This window comes from Aythya ferina (assembly GCF_964211825.1).
Source record: "Aythya ferina genome assembly, chromosome: 6".
Taxonomy (NCBI): domain Eukaryota; kingdom Metazoa; phylum Chordata; class Aves; order Anseriformes; family Anatidae; genus Aythya; species Aythya ferina.
In genome coordinates, this window is record NC_140303.1 from 19,040,982 (window position 1) to 19,058,770 (window position 17,789).

Sequence of the window (17,789 nt, forward strand, 5' to 3'; positions counted from 1 at the left end):
GTGAAACAAAATGGAAACACCTATATATTTTTTGAAAGACCACATAAGCCTGCTCTCCTCAGTGTTTCCAAGTGATTGGCACTACGAGGCTCCTGCTTGGCATACTGATGCTATAGATCCCATGCAGACATAGCTAGCCCACATTTGTTCTTTCATACACTAAGGTCCTGCAGATGGGTTCTAGGTACCAGGTCAAGCCCTGTGAAAAGCCCCCACTCTTCAGTGTCATGTGCTCCTTTGGTTCTAGCCCAGGTCCTCTGAGCTTTTAACATCCTCATTGCCAGTGCAAAGCTCTTACATCAGTTTCAAATTACACAGGAAGATGACCATTTCATTAAATGCTTTGGTGAGATTTATAGAGAGCCCTAAATGCACTTTGTGACTGATACTGGACACTAATTCCACTAGGTTTTGTGTTTAGAAGAGTTTACGCTGTTATTACTTCGCTGGTCAAAGGTTATGCTTCCTGCTCTCCATCAATGCAGCAGGCCTTTGAGTGTTTTCAGATATTAGTCAGATCACCTTTTTGCAAGAACCTTGCTAGAGAGAATGTGCCTGTGACAGCAAAGTTATAGCTGTATTGGGAAGGCATATCCAAGTCTTCCTAGTACGTGAGGCTAACCACACACTTTCCTCTTTTGAGAACTTGTGAGAGTGTTTTTATGTTGGTGTTCTCATACAATTATCAGCATTAATCATCATACTTGTAGCCCATATCACAAATTTTAGAAAATTGTGTAGCAATGCTGTTAATAAAAGCTAAAAAATAAAATAACCAAAACTGCATATTTATCACAAAAGAAGAGTTTATACAATGTAACACTGAATCCCTTCTGCTAAGGGGATAAGACCGTAAGTCTGCAGGGGCAGGCAAAATCTAGCAAGAGACAAATTATCTTATTTAAATTTAACACTTTATGTTTAGCAAGATATATTTTTTTTAAGTAGCAACATAATTATTTGTCTTTCCTACTTCTCCTAGTTCTTTTCTTATTAGACATTTGATCTGCTAAGAATTCACTGTGACAGAAACCCAATATGTTTGAAATGCCGAAGAGATCCTCCATAGCTGAATTACAGTCCTTAGACACTCACGTCATCTTAGCTCATGTGTCTGGGGCAGTTTGAAATAATGCCCACTCTAAAGTCAGTCTACGTGAGCTGAATAACACTCTCACTCATCTTTACCTCAGTTTGGACCATCTCAAAAAAAACATTGCAGATTTCTGTAGTCATCTTTTTTGGTTCCTTCTCTGAGCTGATGCAGCATACTTTGTGCTGAGTTGTGAAGAATATTTCCTTCTCCTCTCATCACACTTTCTTACTGTGGTAATTAAGCCCCTTACCATAAATTACAAGGCATGATCAAATCTACCTTTATGCAGAGGTGGCAGTAGTGCTCCCTCTCAATGAACTTTTTCAAAGGTAACTAAACAAACCTTTCAGGACCCATCCACTCCACTAGCCACCTCACATTCTTCATCCCAGTTTTCATCTTTGTTTCTTCAGACAAACCCTCCAATCTTACATCATTCCCCTGGGGCAAACTTTGAAGGTCAACTAATTTAGCAGAGTGAAGTTTAATTTGCTGAAGGAGAGGATTATTAATTTGTTCTGGTTTCTTTTGTTGATTTTCTTGGTTTCCTATATACAAATCACAGATGCATATGCAAAGGCCAGGGAATACTAGTTTCAAGTGTCTGAAATGTATATGTTGAAACATAACACTAATTTTGTCTTTGGGGACTTTATGCTTTTTCAAATTCTGTGTGCGTCTGCTGGTGTCAGTTTGTTAATCCAAGAAACCATTGCTGGCATGAGCAGATCATGAACATCAACTGTGAGGCTCATTCCTGATAAATCAGACAGCAGCTTTATATGTATATATATACACAGATGAACTCCAAACAGAATTATATTTTACATAAAATATTTTGGTATTTATTCTAGCAAACTTAAATCCTGCCAGAGATTTAACTGACAAGCAGCCAGCAAAGACCTTGAGTACCTTATCAACTTGTATTTCTTGCAATCATTATACTTCCAAAGGTGTGATACGTACCACAGTTAAAGACAAAAGAGCGTCCAAAAGAGCAGCCCCAGTTTAGTCTAACAAATTTCTGGGCTTGTTGTAGCAGAGTTCATTGCCAGAAGGGGTGCTTTGGTGGGTTACAGTGAATTTGGGTTAGAAGACAGAGCTCAACCCAGTGTGATCTGTAAATTTTGTATTTTGCTCAATCTCCAGAACTGTGAAAACTTTTTTTCCTCCCAGACCAATAGGACTTCCAAGCAGAAGCACAGCCTTTGCAGGTATTTACTTGGGGCCTCATAAGGTACAGCCCTGGTGCTACTAGTCTTCATTTCCAAATTTACTCTCACCTGAGAAAGCAGTATGGATCTGTGTACAGAGTGAAAGAAAGTGCGACATGCAGGGCAGCAGCACTGCCTGTGACTGTGAGCCCTGTGTGTGCTGCAGAGCAGCAGCAGCAGCAATTCAGAGCTCAACATGTGGCTGCAGTGGAGGAAGTCAGATGGACGCTGAAGTTTTCCTGGTAATGGCACTGCCAGCTTCACACACTTGTTGATGTCTACCCAGCTTTGTATACCTCCTCTGAATATGTTGAAAATCTCACATACACAGCTCAAATACTTTTTTTAATTACAGTTTTCCCATTCACATTCTTATACCAGCTTTTCCTGGTCCAGAGGCAACTGGCACAGCGCTCAGCAGTGCCTCGATCTCAAGGTAGCAGTCGGAGAAAGCATACAGTAGATTTGTCCTTCACCTTTGCTGTTGCTTTCATTATGATAATCCCTGAGGTTCCTAGGGTATTAACCACTGGAGAGCTAAAGATTCAGTTTCTCTGATGCTCTCTTTACCATCACTACAGAATTCAGCCAAACAATACCTAAGACATTGATGATGTCCATTTCCAAAAGTGTAGTGACAGTATTAATAATTAACGTTACTGATTTATAAGCATAACTTACAGAAAAATAAGAATTTAAATTCAAATTTCTCATTACAAATATTTTTTGTGACTAAAATTAATGAAAATACTATATTGGTTGAAGGGAAGACATGACAACATTGCTTTGTTTCATCAGCACAAGCAAGGATTTTCATCTGCAAATAATAATGGCTGAAAGAAAAGCCAAAAAGCCTCTTTTCAGGGAGAGGTAAGACTTCCAAATATTCAAGTTCAGATGTGAATTTGTGCACATTAGATACTGAAGAATTAAAAAAAAAAAAAAAAAAAAAAAAAAAAAAAAAAAAACATGGTGTAAGGGAAGAAATAAAATATGATGTAGCTGGTCCTGATTCCAGCTCAGAAATTCCATAGGAAGAAGACAACAAATGTTCTGCTGCAAGAGGAATATCTGGGGCTTACCACAAATACCAAATGACATCAGTGTTTTCAGTGCTGTGTTGACAGAAGTGCCAGTTGCTCTGAGTTGTATTTGCACGCCTCATGCTCATCATGGTATATCCCTACACAGATGTTTCGCACAGCAGGAAAGAAAAGAAAGAAAAAAAAAAAAAAAAGAGAGAGAGAGAGAGAAAAAAAAAAAAAAGGAATTTCTTTAGAGCAATCTTTTTGAGCTATGTTTTCAGAATCACAGACTTGCAGTACAACAGAAATGGTTTTGAAATGAAAAGTGAATATGCCTAAGAATTTTTTGGCTCAGTACTCTGCCTGACTACTTGAATCACATTTAATTCTGCCTTAATTTTGACACAGCAAAGGAAGTCAAGAAATTTCATGGTCTGAGTTGTACAGTTTGCTACTTTAGGAGCAGCATTAAAGCATAGCTAACTGCAGCAAGTTTCTCCCTATCTGAAGACCATTTTCTGCCATTCATGTTTCCTGTTAAATAGTTTGCGATCACCATATTTTATGATGATTTAAGTGACTTTAATCACTGATGGTTTCATAAAGTTGCCCACATCATCTTGTAAGAAAACATTAAGTTCAATTGTTTGTTGTTGTTTTGTTTTTTCCTTGATTTCTCCACTAGTCTGTATAAGCTCTTGTACAGTCTTTACCACACTATCTGAGAACCACCCAGAAGTGCGTCAAACAACATGACTAACATTTCACATGTGGTTTGGTCTTTCTTCAGCCCACTCCCTGGGGAGAAAATTGCATGCATAATGGAACATTTTGCTTTGGCAGAGTTTTATTTTTTAATTGTTGCTTTTTCTTTCTTTTTTTTTTTTTTTTTCAAGCCTGTGCCGTGTGTTTATTTGAAAATTGGAAAATTATGTCTTGTACTTCTAGCAGAAGTGGGTGATACTTGTGCTGATCCTGAGTTACTACAAGAGCTCATTCTTGGCTGACTCTTGAAGTTCTGGGTTCTTTAGACTCAAGCATTGTCCATTTATTACTTCAAAGACAAGGCCTAATGTCTGAAATTTCACTGGTTACCCTCTAGGAGTTAGAATAGGCAACAGAGGATTGATTTGATGTGCTTACAATGCCTGGAATTATTACAAATCTTTCCATATCATCCTTTCTGATAAATATGAAAGTACTGTGGGATATTCTTCTGGTTCTCAGTGCTGTTTCTGCATGGTATATCAGGCTTCTATTCCATATTCTGCAACTACATTGTGAGTTTCTTTTGAAGCAATGTATTGATTTTAAAATTGCTCTCTTGACTTCTTCATCATTGTCCATTTTTATTTAATTGATTTTCTTTCTACATAAGCTTCTGGAGGCTCTGTGAAGTAAAAGTGGGGAAAAAAAGACAAACAGCTGGTTTCTTGCTTCTGGTTAAAGGCCCCATTGAATTTCTCAGAGATAAGCTATTAGTGCTAATTTTCTAAACGCAACCATCTTTGGTTAATATTGTCTTCATCCCCTGTATCTAAACTCCAACCGGATCTCTGGAATCAATATTCTCTTGTGCTGTGTCTTTATGGCGTATCTTATGATGCTATGTGTTGTTAAAGCAGTTTATTACTATCCTCGTAGGGTTTGTTTATGCAAGGCAGAGCAGCTAATATGCACGTTTGTGTGTACAACACCCACACCCACTCTCAGTCATACGTAGTCAGTAGTCAGTAATAAAAGCACTTTGCTGCTAAATAAATTGAAAATAGTATTAATGCAATAAATGTCCAAGCAGGATTGATTCTGTGTATTTTATAGCATCTGCTATTGCTCTTTGTTTTCAAGCTGCTAATATCTTCAAGTCTGCATAATATTGTTATTTCCAGATGCAATACTGGAGTTTGTCTGACAGTGCCAATATTGGCTTGTATTATTTAGATTTAAGCTTAGGCAGAGATTAACCACTCCATGTGTGAACAATTTCTTATAGCCTGCATTTCTAAAGTACATCTTAGTTCTTACTTTTATTCATTTTCTATCAAATGCAGAAAATGTATATCTTCTGTTCCTTGAATTTAGTAAAACCTACTGAAATTCAACATAAAAGATCAAATGTATGTGTAGTGAGGACAATGGTTACTTTAAAATTATGAAGACAAATTAAACTAGTAGGAGAAACACCTCTTTGTCCTCCTCTGATTTCTGTTACATTAGAGGAGAATGTTACATGGCATAATAACACACTATTATTCTATGTTTACTCCTTCCATGTAGTTCATTTACAAACACAAGGCACAAGAAAGCAGTGATTATAGTATATAGGTATGGAAAGGCATGTTACCAGTTAATGTAATGAAGCAGCATAATTCATTCCTTGCTGTCTACATTATGTAGAAGGAAGCAAATGTACATTAATCATGCAGAAAGCAGGAAATTGAGATGTATGGAAGGGAAGAGTGATATGATACATGAACCCATCCCCCAGCCTCACATAGCTGGCAACAGGTCCATTTTTGAATAATGCATATTTTGACAGATATGTCATTTGACAGGCAGGGCTGACCAGAAGGGATGTAAGGAAGCAGCCACTTATTAGGAAGAGAAAGGAGGGAACAGAGCATGATTACATCTAATGCAAGTAATACTGACCCAGTTAGCATCTGCTAATGCAGAGGTGCTGGCTAACTGACAGCTTTCAGGCAGCAGCCGCCCATGGGGAATCGTCACGGGGCGCGGACGTTCCTGGTGTGTGATGCATTCTGCAGGGGCTGCTACCAAGGCTAATGCTGCTCAGCGCAGTCCAGCCTCAGTTTCCAGACAGCCCTGCTCTGCATGATTCCTACACGGAGAGAAAGGGGACGGGAAGCTGACTTTGTACTGGTTTGTCCTGGGGCAGAAGCAAAATTCAGCCTCAGGATACTACCTGTGGGAAAAGCAAGAGTGCAGGCCCTGCAGCCTGCAGGGAAGGGGGCAGCCAAGGGGCAGAACTCATGCAGAGGGTACAGAAGCGCAGAGCAGTTCCCAGCCCCTCCACTCATCATGCTTGATGGGTACCCATGCTGGGCCTGCCCACATGGCTCACAGAGGGAGACAAACCCATTTAATATCCGCTGTGCCAAGCGGAGCAGCACTTGCATGTTTCTCCCAAAAACTCCTGCTCCTGGGGTGCGCGACCAGCTTGGTGCTTGCTGTGCTAAGACAAGCAAGACAAAAATCCGGAGTCTGCTCAGCTGGTCCCCAACAGAGCTGTCTTGGCATCCTTCTTCTGTCACCCTTTCCCCAAGGCAGAGCACCAGGGAAGGCCAGCAGGGTGGTATCTGGGGTGCCACTTCACTGCTGCACTGCAGGCTCCTCTGAGAAGGGCTGGCAGATCCCAGAGAGACTTGGAGCTGCTTTGACAGGCCTGAGCCAACCGCTCCTCCAAGATGTGCTGCAGAACCGCAATCCCTTCACCACACACTGCTTTGCCGAGGGAGATGAGCAGATCTTCACAAGGCCTCTGTCCTGGTATAGTGCCTTTATAACCTCCCTAGTGCTGTCAGTGGGGCAGGCTAGTGGAGGTGGGACATGGGAGTAAAAATCAGGAGCTTTCCAGTTACAGCACTGCTTCGTGGGCTCTGCTATTCCGCGCTGGCCGTGGCAGAAGATGACAAAGGGGCCCAGTGCTGCTGCTTGATTAAATTTCAATTCACAAAAATGCTTCATATGACATTCATATATTCTTTTATAAGCATACATACATTTATACATTATTTCAATTGAATAAGGTCATAAAAATGATGAAGATTAAATAGAAAAATCACAGAAAAGAAAACTGCATCTGATGTTCACCAGCCTAGCAAGCTCAATGTTATTATGTTATTTTTATTTTTTTTTTATCTGCTTCCTATTTTTTCCACCAGTTGTCACTTAAGGAAAGTTAAAATATTTTTTCTTTATTATGAGTCTCAAAAAGAAGATCAGTATTTATTTGATTGCAGGTTTATTTCCTTTTCCCCTCTCAGCTCTGTTTTTTATACCTGTCTTGATTTTAGATTTAGTTTGTGGGAATTTATTTTGCTTTTCCATTTCCCCAAATTCCAACATGCTTTATACTTAACAGAGATCAGATAGATCTTACCAAGGTAAAAGATATTTATCTTGCCTAGGTAGTCTTACACCCAGACAAATAGAAAGTAATAAAAATAAATCCATATGGAGAAAAATGATGCTCATGGAATTGTAGGCATAAGCATTGGGTAAGTCTAAACTCTTGCACTGGCTTTAGGTAACATATTTTTACATTTCCTTTATTATGAATTATTGGAGGGCTGTTAGCTGAGAGCTCTGGTTCACTTTAATGGCACACAGTCATTAAAGTCACTCTCCTTGATTTTGATTGTTCTGCCCTCCTTTCTCTTTTCCTCTTCTCCCCATATGTTCCCTCACAACAGGAACTGTAGTGTTTTGCTGTGGAAAAATACTTTTTCAAGAGCTTCTGGATGATATTTTCAGTCACATTTTTGCCACATCATTTTGTCTCCAGCTGCCAGAAGAAATTTGAAATGCATCATAGTCACTACTCAAACTGATAACATGTGAGCGGGCCAGAAGAAATTGTTTATAAAATTTCTGACACAGTATGTCTTGTAATGCTGCTCTGTGTCATGTTCCATAGTTTTATGTCCTAATCTGACATTATGAGATTACATAATGGATTCGATCTTTGAACAAGTATTCCTTTGAAATGTTTGACAGAGTTATGGCACTTCAGGTATTATTTCTTATTATGGACAGATAGGTCAAATCTGCAAACAATTTAATGGCCATACATCGCTACCCTTGTCAAATCAATTCTCCTAGCAAATGTGCTATCGGCAGTAGGACCATTTAGAAGCCTAATCCTTCAAGGTGCTAAGCTTACCCGTCCTCTTGGCTCCAAGTGGAGGTGAAGGCTCTCAGCACCTCACCAGAGTAGGGCTCCAATTAGTCTGCTTTTATAGTGATGCCGAATGCATGGACTTCCTGTACGTATAGGGTTCAAACTACGCTTTAGATTTACTTCACTGAAACATGAGAAGACGCTGTACAATTGTGGATTAAAATGGCTCCATATGCTTCTTGGCTCCAGTATGTGCTGAGGATTTCTTTTTTGCTCTCTCTCAGCTGAGAATTCTGCTTTCAGTTCTGCTGAGCTTAAGAAAAATGTGGTGTTCTCATTAACACTTTAACCCTGCTCCCAAATAAATTACCTCACACCACCATTTAGCTTAGCAGCAGCAGGCAAATTGAAAGGATTTGAGGTGTCAGAAGGGGACCAAACTTGACCTCTGAATACTAGGAAAGAAGTATTTCCTTATTTAAAGAATTGGAGGAAAGAATGGTCCCTGAAATGCACACAGCCTCGTGGAGCAAACACTGATATGATTAATACCTCAAAGAGGTTGTCCAAAGAAGTCTTGAAAGATCTGCTAGCTTCCTTTGTTAAAGCACCAACCTTTTGCATGTGTGCATTAGCTGAAGTGCTATCAGCAAGGGGATAGCATCGCTTACCCATTTTATCTATCTTGCTGTGTAATTTTAGGGGATTTCCTTTTTAACTCATCGAACTGACAAAAGTGTTAATGAAGCAAAGAAAGATCGCACGCAGAGCCAGATGTAGGACCTGTAAGATTTCCAGGGCATTTCTTTTGCTTTTTTAAGGCATCAAGGCAAAAGCAGCTCACATTTCAGGGCACTGTACCGATGCCACATCCGTTTCTCCCCAAAGCTGCCACTTTTACACCTCCTCCCTGCAGACATGTCACACACAAGCTTTGTATAGAAGAACGACTGAACAACTCCCTGTCAGAGTGACAGCAATAACACAGAGGGACAAGAGGTGCTGTAACAGCCATGAGGCACTGTCACCCCCTCTCTGCTCAGTGTACAGCGAGAGGACAGCACGCCAATGGAGCAGCGAATGCGAATGGCAGCAGATTTCACCAGACCCAGGAAGCACATCCTGGCCCCATCTCCCTGCTGCTTATCCAACACCCTTGGACATGTTTCCCTGCTAAACATTTCAGATATGCAATCCAGGGCTGAGGGAGAAGGAGACAGGGTCATGACCATGAAGTCTGAGAGGGAATGTGTGCGCCTGGGAGGCTGTGGGCGGTGCAGTATGTTCCCTCAAGCCTCATGCAGGTGCACTGAATAAATCAGCCCCAGATTGCTTTAAAGTATGCATGAACATTTTTGTAGCCACAGGAGCATGTTGTGAGGGTGTCTGGGAATGAAAAGAGGGTCAGCACTGGCTCTGTATTATTATGAAAGATAAGCAATCTAAATCAGGGAGTACATGGTGGTTGTTGGGAGATTCAGATAGTCCTGGAGCACCAGCTGAAAAAGGAGGATGAGCAAAATGCAGGTCTGGTATTGGACCTTGATCTGAAGCCAGAGCTGAAGGTGATAAGACCTCTGAATACACTGGCTGCAAATGATTTGTTTCTGACTCTGCAAGGCCCTGCTGTGAAGAGCCCTGGAGTTGGCAGAGATACAATAAATTCCATAATTCCATGTCCTAATGCTGATTGTTTAATTTATTTTTTTTCTGAAGCTACTATAATAAATGTTTTAAACAGGTGGTTTAAAATCTTTTTTTCACAGTACCATGGTGCCTCTGCTTGCTAGGAAGGCGTTTGTGTTCACAGAAGAGCAAAATCAATACGCACCTATTCAGTATAAATATTCCAATATAAAAGTTCATTCTATATTAACAGATTCCTGAAGAAGCAGCATTTAGCTGTAGTACTGCATAGTGTTAAGTAGTGATGGCAAAACTGATGTTAGCATCAAATGAGAATGAATAAGAACTAAGTTGATAATGGGAAAATACCTTTCATAGCACATTCGTTAAAATGTATTTATCTAATTCTTCCCTTATATTTCTTCTGAAGTATATAGTTCATTGTATTTTCTTCTTGCCATTCCAGTTTATTGCAACAGTATGAATTCCTACTGTGCTGACTGAGCCTCTGTATAAATGTTCATGCACACACATAACATTCTTAAGGTGATTTGAACAGCTTTGGCTTTAGAATAGGTGTTTCAAGAATGCTCAGTAACTCTCAGTGAAGGCACATTGTAAAAATAAGGGGAGTGTTTTATTAAATCTTTCCTTCTCCATTAAGTAATTCTGGTTTCTCTTAGGAAGTGCATAAGAAGGGACATTTTGACAATGAACATAGTGAAATTACAGCATTTTGACACTGTTTCGAATAAACAGGAAGATATATCACCTTATTTCTGCATTTTTCATAGAGGTGTTGGCATGGTTAAAATCACCTCATATTTGCCATTACAAGACTGTGGTCTGACATGTTTATTGTTCTCTGAATTTTTAATCAGAACAGCTGAGATTTGCTGTGACTCACAATGATTTTTTAATCAAATAAAAATGTTTAACCATTCCTGATAATGAGTTGAGAGAAAAATAGGTTGATTTGTTCCTGTTAAAAAATAAATAAATAAAATAAGCAGATGTTGAAAAAACTTTTCCATGCATTGGCACAGGAAAGTTGTCAGGATACTTGTTCTGCTGCTCAGGGCCTGTCTGATCCTATTCTTGAGGAAAAATCTGCCACACTCAGCAAGGTTTCCAGCAAAAGCATTGCGCGCACACACACACACACACACACACAGAAAAAAAAAAAAAAAAAAAAAAAAAAAAGAGCAAAACATTAAAGTAATTCAGCTTGTGTGAGTTTACAGATTCAGTCATGTTTAGTAATGCAATCATTTAGATGCCACTAGATGTAGTGTCTGCATCTTGGCAAAAGCATTGTCTCGGTGAAGCTGCAGTGACCACGCAGCTACTACCCTTCACCTCTGTTTAGCACTGCGTTGCTCAACAGGTTAGTAACATGAGTTTTGCACACTAAACAGACCTTTAATCAGTGGCTGTTAGGAATTGCTAAGGCAAAATATTGTCAGTGCAACTTCACTTTATCTGCATTTTTAACCAAAAGATATAAATTATTTTTAAAAGCATCAGTTAATAAAGATGTGTATTTGTTATGAGGGATTTTTAATTTTTATTCACAAACCTCAGGAACATGATATTATATTGTATATGGTTTAATCCTGTATAAATAACATTCAGAATTGTGTATGTGTATCATCTTCAACTAGTAGAGCACTGTAGTGTGTGCTTAATTTTAGATATATAAGGAAATTCCATGGAAGTTAAATGAAATAAAAAATATATACTTTGAATGTTTTTCCAAATATGTATAGATATACAATGAGTATCTCAATCAAGTTCACTTGCAACACCTTAAATATAAATGAAGTAATTGCTCTCAAGTTATACTCAGGTACCACTTCTGTGCTTGCAAGACATGTAATATAGGCTTGAGAAAATTGTTGTAGGTTGATATTCTCTACAGATTACACAACCAGATCAGATTTTCATAACATTTTTGGCCATACAAATACAAGTTCTAAACCTATGCTGGCCATAAATGAGAAACAATTTAGTAAGTGAACAGTTTTCCTCTAACAAATAACCAGAAGCACCACTTTACAGATATATTCAGTAAAGCTGAGCCAGGTCTTAAAACTTTATCTTTCCTTTTCCTTTGTATGATCTACTGATTTAAATATTTACATGACTGCTATCAGTTTAATATGCTATCTTTGATCACATAAAAATATATGATTACGTACCTCGGTGGCTTTGTCTGTATATATCCATTTACAAAGGTTATTGTCTGAGCTCCTGAAAGCAAGATATCACTAAGGGTTTAATTTATTGGATAAGTAGCCATGTTTTTTCTTAGGGAAATACAGAATTGCATGTATACCCTCAGGAGAATTTCTGAAGAAATTCATGACCAAGAAGTTTGCCTTCTACATTTCTAGACAGCTCAAGCAGTGAAGGACTAAGAGAGAGTTGAAGGCTCAGAGCTTATGGTGGGAGGGGACCACTGGTGTCTGTAGTCCAGCCTCATGCTCAGATCAGGTCTATTGCCATCTCCAAACCAGGCCAGCCAGAGCTTTGTATAGCCTCAAAAACCTGCAAGGCTGAAGGTTTGAAAGACTCCATGGCTGACCTGCTCCAGCACTGTGCTGCCTCCAGGGGCATTGCAGCAGTACTGGTGTTCAGTATCCTGCTCAGCAGAAGTCAAAGGGCCGTGGAGGTCGTTGCCAGGTGGCTTAGTAGAGGTTTGTAATTTATTTACATGAGAATTTTCTGCCGACTCTCAGAGAGAAGTAGCAAACTAGAAACCAGGAATTGGGCTGGCTTGTCATTTTTGTTGACTTCATTTTGTCTTATCTGAGACTTTCACTTACTAGCGGAGGTCTCCCAAAAGTGGAAAAGTTTGCCACAGAAGCAAACTTGGACACTGCACTTTGAGTGGGGTGGGACTGAAGTCTCACTTGTATTAGAGGGTCACACTGAAGAATCTCTGCAGCTTGATCCAGCAGCTCCTGGCGAGAGATTAAGCGAGCCACATGATCTAGCTAAAAGTCTTTTGTGATCCTGAAGATCTTGGAAATGTAAGCAATACATTCAAATGTAATGTTGGAAGCAGGTTGCTGCTTGCAAGCTCATTCCAGCCTGCAAGCTTGCTGCAGCTTGTGAATTTAATTTTAGCTCTGGAACTTGCTCCAATTTTGAAGGATTACAGAAATCCTGAAAGAAGCCAGATTTCTCACATGCACCAAGAATAGTGTGTTTTCTTAAGAATTAAGCCCTCTCCTCCCCCCTTAAAAAGGGAGTGTGCTCCCAGCACCAAGGTTTTGAACAGGCTTTTCCCACCTGTCAAACACATGCTGGGCCACCTGGCCATTGCTATGCTATTTGATAGCAATTATTGCTCACTCCTTTCTTCCCAGCAGCTCCGGCTTTGCTACAAGGATTTAATTAGTGAGCTTTTCCCAGCCCCAGAACAAGGAGACACAAAGAAGACCAGGAGCCAAAGTTGTTTGGTGCTGCGTTTTGTATTGTGTCCTGCTTTGCTTTGTCTCTGCCACCCGCATCATCAATAAAACAATAAGACTATTTTAAAAGTTAGAGCAGCATTTGTTTGACTAACAGCCTGCTCCTTCCAAAGTATTTGTATTTGAGCTATTGAACATTCATTATGTATTAGACATTCAGCCTTGTAAAATTGATCCAGGAGAGGCACACCATACCGGGATTTGCCTCGCCTACAAACAGCAGCTTGGGCTGTCATCCCCAAGAGATCGCAGTCCAAATCCTGCAGCAGGACAAGACAACAGGGCAGCAGGCTTGCCCACATGTTGAAATTGAGGAGGGGCCGCTAAGACTGACCCACCAGAAGCTGGGCTTTAAGGTCTGAAATAACCCTGCAGCCCTTAGACAGGGGCTGACAAAGGCAAAAAGGGTCACACACATGGCTCATGGGCAATGCCAGACTATTCATGCAAGCACAGAAAATACACATATAGAGAGATGGAATTAAATATATATATATATTAAAAAAAAAAAAAAATCTGTAATATAATCATGTAATCAAAGAATATATTGCTTTAGCTTCCACATTCAAGCAGATAGCAAAAGCTTTCTGAGGCAGCCTACCAGTAAAAGCACAATAATAGCTCTTTTCCTGACCATTAATTCACACATCATGCAATCAGTCAAATGAATCTGTCCTCCTTTGCAGCTCTTGTGGAGATTGCTGTCCTCTCAGCTCCAATGAAAGAGACCCCGACTCAGTAGCCTGTGTCTTCCTTTAATTAGAGCCAGTGATGGCCCACGGACAGGATCATTTTGCCAACAGCCATATATCACACGGCCGTCGCTCCCTGGCACCAGCAGATTGCTGTCTATAAACACAGCATCTTTGATATGGAGGCAGCGAGCATGGGAACACCCTGTGAGGCCACAAAGAGAGCTCTTCTAGACCTCCTCTCTGAGGCTGTCCCACACTGTCTGGCTGGGTTTTCCTGTGATCCCAAGCTTTAATTTTTATCCCATATCAGAGCTGAAAGTGGCCTGTCAGCCTTGAACAAGCCTTTGAAAATGCCTGTGTAGGCAGTCTCATCTCAGTTCTGAGCTTAACTGCTCCGAAGCAATCTGCATTTTAAGGAGAAACAGCTTTGTCAGTCCATCAACTTTCTTCTGTTGCTGCTGCTGCATATTTTATGTCACCACCATAATACAAAATGAATATTCCATATTGCAAAATTAATACTGGAAATGTTTCCTGTGCATTTTATGGAATTATCTGTGCTTAGCTTTCTCATGATTGTCTTACTTTCCTCTCTAGAGAATTAATAGGATTATTATCAAGGGCAAACAAGCCTGGAATTAATCTGATTTAATGTTTAATTATTACTTATGATGATTTTTAGATTACATACCAGCATTGTAGACTGCCATTTTACAAGCCAGAACAGAGAGATGCATGGTATGCTGGGGCACTGGGATTACTCTGAGACCTCGTCAGTGACGTTTTTCGGCAGCAGCATCAGAGACTGCGTGGGGTGAGGCTTAGTGCAAATTGCTGTTCTCTAATCAAGAGAGCAGGAACAGCACTTGGACAGGAAGCTGAAAAATAAATAAATAAATAAATAAATAAATAAAAATTTTAAAGCTGAACTGAGAGCCACCACTTGGATAATTCAGTATCAAGCACAGCTCAGGTCTCAAAGCCTTCTCTGGCAGCAGCTGTTGTCTGGGAGGTTGCACTGAGCAATTGTTATGGAAAGGGAAAAGACAGAACCCAAAAGAGTATTGTTGCACATGTGTTCATTATCGCTTATGTAAATGGGATGGAGTATTTCTGTGGCATTTTAGAAAACTGATAGGGTTGTGGTTGTGTTTTTTTTTGTTGGTGGTGGTTTTTGGTTTTGTTTTCAGTTGTGTGTACCTGAGTCTGCCTTGTGTGGTGAAATCCTAAACAATACAGACGAAATTTTGGCCTCCCTGAAGTTGATGGAAAATATCCAATTGGTTTCAAGGACAGGGAGGCAGTAAGAGGCTGATTCTCACCTGCTCTTTGCTGTCTAAGAAGCGAAGCATCAAGCAGGACGGGTGTTTCAGTACCCACAGGAAAAAATTAATCTTTCAGAGGGCACTTTCCTCTCAGTCAAGGAGCAAAGGCAGACACCTGTCCATGCTAAAAGTCCTGTGGCAGCAGGACCTGCACCATCCCTACTGCCTGCATTGCTCTGCAGCAGCACGTTTAGGAACAGGTTGTGCCGAGGAGCTCTGTGTTGGGGTGAAACGGAGCCACAATGGCCCATAGGAGGGCTGAGCTCTGCTGGGGATGTCCTGAAGATCTTCTCTGCAGCCCGTGGGCAGCCTCTTTCTGGGAAGACAGGGATCACACATAAGCAAAATAGGTGTCTTTTTTTATGGTTTAGGGCTCTGCAGTAGGGGAATGGATGCGTGATGATCTCTTGAGGACTCTTCCTAATCTCTTTAAGCCCCCAAACCCCATGCCCATCAGTGTGTAGGCATCAAAATCAATAGCACGGCAGCACTGTCCCCATAAAGCCAGGGGTGCAGGCCCTGGGGTAGTGCTGTCTGCAGCAGGGTTCATGGTCTGCATTACTGCAAGGCTGGGTGGGAGCAGGAACCGTATCCTCAGGTTTAGCAGGGTTGGAAATACTCTGTTTCTACTCCCTTTACCCAGAAGAAAGAATTGCTCTTATATTTCTCTTTTTCTCTTCTTCATTTTTTTTTTAACTTTAAGAGTTATGGAGCTAAATAATGGAGCTAAAGGGTGACTAAACACTGAATGCAAATTTTTAATTTAAAATAGGACTTATCACCTCCCAGCAAATTCCAGACAAATTGTACCTAAAAACTCCTTATTAAACATTGCTTATTGTTGTTCACCTTTGAAATTTAGTTTACATAAAGATTTAGGGGTAGGGCCAAATAATTACATGGCAGGATAATCTGTTCTGCTTATATATGGTTATAATAATTTAAAAAATCTACCCATGGAGTAGTTCAGGAACAAATATTCCTCAGCAGCTATTTTGGGTCAACTCAATGCATAGTCTATTAGAGGTATTACTTCTGCTGCAGAGTAATGAATCATATTTGCAGTGAGGAAGTCACTTGTGTAATTGTCACTAAATATAATGAATACAGTGCTATTTAAAGGGTTTTGGGACCGCCTGATGTTATGGAAGGTGCTATTTCTCTGGAGCAGGAGGGTAGAAGCCAGATTTCCCAGCTGCCTTCAGTTCTTATAACGAAAGAAAGGACACTGCCAGGATTTGTGCAATGGGATGCTGTCACACTCAGAATTCCTAGGTAAAGTTTAAAAGGGGCTTCTTAACTTGGAAAATTTAGTTCTCAACTGCTTATAAAAGAATAGCAAAATTCCTCTGTGTATTAAACCCTAGCTTATTAGTTTAAAAATCGTTCCTTTTGATTATTTATTCTGAGGCCTGTGTTAACAGCGCTAAAACCCACATTGCAAATCGAAGCAGAGACTCTGAAAATACCCTGGTTGTGGCAGATAAATTCCCTGGTGCTTCGTTTGACAAAAAGATGGATTAGAACAAGCTCTGGAGTGTTATTATTACCACCTCCATGAAAGATTGTTTCTTTTATTTGTATTAATTAGTGATTAGTGCTTTATATGACTTCAGCTCTATCAGATATTTTGAATGAGATGTATTGCTTTCCATAGTTTCTTATCTGAAGGGAACCCTGACAGAAAAACAGTGTCACAGCCCATGGAGCACAAGGAAGCCATTCGTGTGGCCACACACTGCACTTGGGAACTAACATGTAAGTGGAGAGTCTCTGTGTCATGGCAGAAAGCCCAACCAAATTCCTCTGAGGGGAAGCAAAGCAAAGGGCAGCACTTGGCCTCCCCACCGTCATCATATGTAGAGGGTGTGGGAGATGTCATAGCCAAAGGCTTCATAGACAGTGCAGCCTCTTACTGCCAGGCAAATGTTACGGGTTAGGCAGCAGCTCCTGGTCTTGCAGCTGTTGGTGTGTCTCTGAGTCATTACAGCTCATCCTGGAGGGCCTTCTTGTCCAAATCCTTCTGGCTTCACTTTCTCTGTTCAGTATGTGCAAAGGCCTTTTTTTCTGCCTGGGAAAAGGCACTTGAAGGAGAAGTTATGTAGGTAGATGGAGAAGGCTGTGTTTAAGAACCTTAAAGTATTAATGATCCCAGGTTTAGCCTGAGGAGTTCTCAAAATGGAAAAACACAAGGCAGGTTGCTAAGAGTTAGGCCTGCACTTCAGCTTCCTATCTGAGAAGAAAAAAGAGTCTTTCTGAGATTTCATGCCTTTTGTCCATAAAAAGGACCACATCATTGGATGTGATGAAGAGGGGCAGTTGTTTAAGGTACCACTTAATGTGGGACTGATATTTTGTCAGGTGGCTGTACAAAAGTCATTGGTGTGCCATTTGTGGCCCAGGTTATGTTACAAGGATAGTTTTAAAATAGTCCATTGTACGTCATCAGCTGATCTGTCATTTTC

At 40.4% G+C, this 17,789-nt stretch overlaps 1 long non-coding RNA gene across 1 annotated transcript in view; it reads right to left on the bottom strand.

Annotated features, from left to right (window-relative positions):
* The window catches only part of LOC311438589, a 115,657-nt gene that overhangs the window by 89,249 nt on the left and 8,619 nt on the right, over positions 1 to 17,789 (bottom strand). Inside the window, exon 2 of the long non-coding RNA XR_014694194.1 lies at positions 3,393 to 3,493. This is a non-coding gene — a long non-coding RNA (uncharacterized lncRNA). The remainder of the gene's footprint in view (positions 1 to 3,392; positions 3,494 to 17,789) is intronic.